Below are 925 nucleotides of genomic sequence, written 5' to 3'. Positions count from 1 at the left end.
CACACAAACACACATACATACCCATATATATGCATATACATAGAAGTCACTGTCAACAGTTACCCTGATTAAATAAATGAATCTCATCGTGCATTTTATTGCAATGAGTGACCCTTAAAGAAAGCCTTCGCTTTCGTTATATATCGTTATACACAAAACAAATATTATATACATATACACGTGCATACATATGTATACACATACACTTATGATTATAAACATACAAACATGCATATATAGAAACACACACAAAAAATATATATATATATATATATATATATATATATATGAGAAAAGTCAGTTAATATTTATTCAGTTATGATGACTCACTGCATGAATTGTCGTCATTGATCGAATTGTTTTACTTCTATGTCCTTGCGACAAAGAGATCGAAGATTACGTGTGTGTGTGTGTGTGTCTTTGTGCACGAGCGTGTGTGTGTGTTTGTGTACGTGTGTGTCTGTGTGTGGACGTACGAATCTCAAGTAATATTTTTCCTAAGACATAATGAGTTATCTAGATGCATTCGCCCCTAGCGTTTCAATCCAGCCATTTGCAAAAGACGACAACCACAAAAAGAAAAAAAAACAAAAAAGAAAAAGATGCAGACTACACAGTCTCGTTGATCCATCGATTACAAATTAGCGATACAGCGAAAAAAAAAAAAAAAAAGAAAAGAACACAGAAAAGAAACCCACGCAGTAACAGTGTAGGATCTGTAGTTATACATAAGGACGACACAAATATCAAGATTTTTACCTCTGCCTGATCGTGGCATCGGTCTTGTTCGTTAAAAGAAATATATTAAAAAAAGCTTACATTTCATTCAGGTGCATGTGTAAATATATACTGTATGTGTGTATATATATGCATTTAATGCATAATGTATAATGTAATGAACACACACATATATGTACGTATATAA

The 925-nt window shown here is 32.3% G+C and overlaps 1 protein-coding gene across 1 annotated transcript in view; it reads right to left on the bottom strand.

Annotated features, from left to right (window-relative positions):
• The window catches only part of LOC106874346 (uncharacterized), a 105391-nt gene that overhangs the window by 1055 nt on the left and 103411 nt on the right, over window positions 1–925 (bottom strand). The gene's annotated exons all lie outside the window — the stretch shown is intronic.

Source organism: Octopus bimaculoides, chromosome 20, assembly GCF_001194135.2.
Source record: "Octopus bimaculoides isolate UCB-OBI-ISO-001 chromosome 20, ASM119413v2, whole genome shotgun sequence".
NCBI classification, from domain to species: Eukaryota; Metazoa; Mollusca; class Cephalopoda; order Octopoda; family Octopodidae; genus Octopus; species Octopus bimaculoides.
The sequence above is the reverse complement of the archived record's forward strand: the minus strand, read 5'-3'. Positions and strand labels throughout refer to the sequence as shown.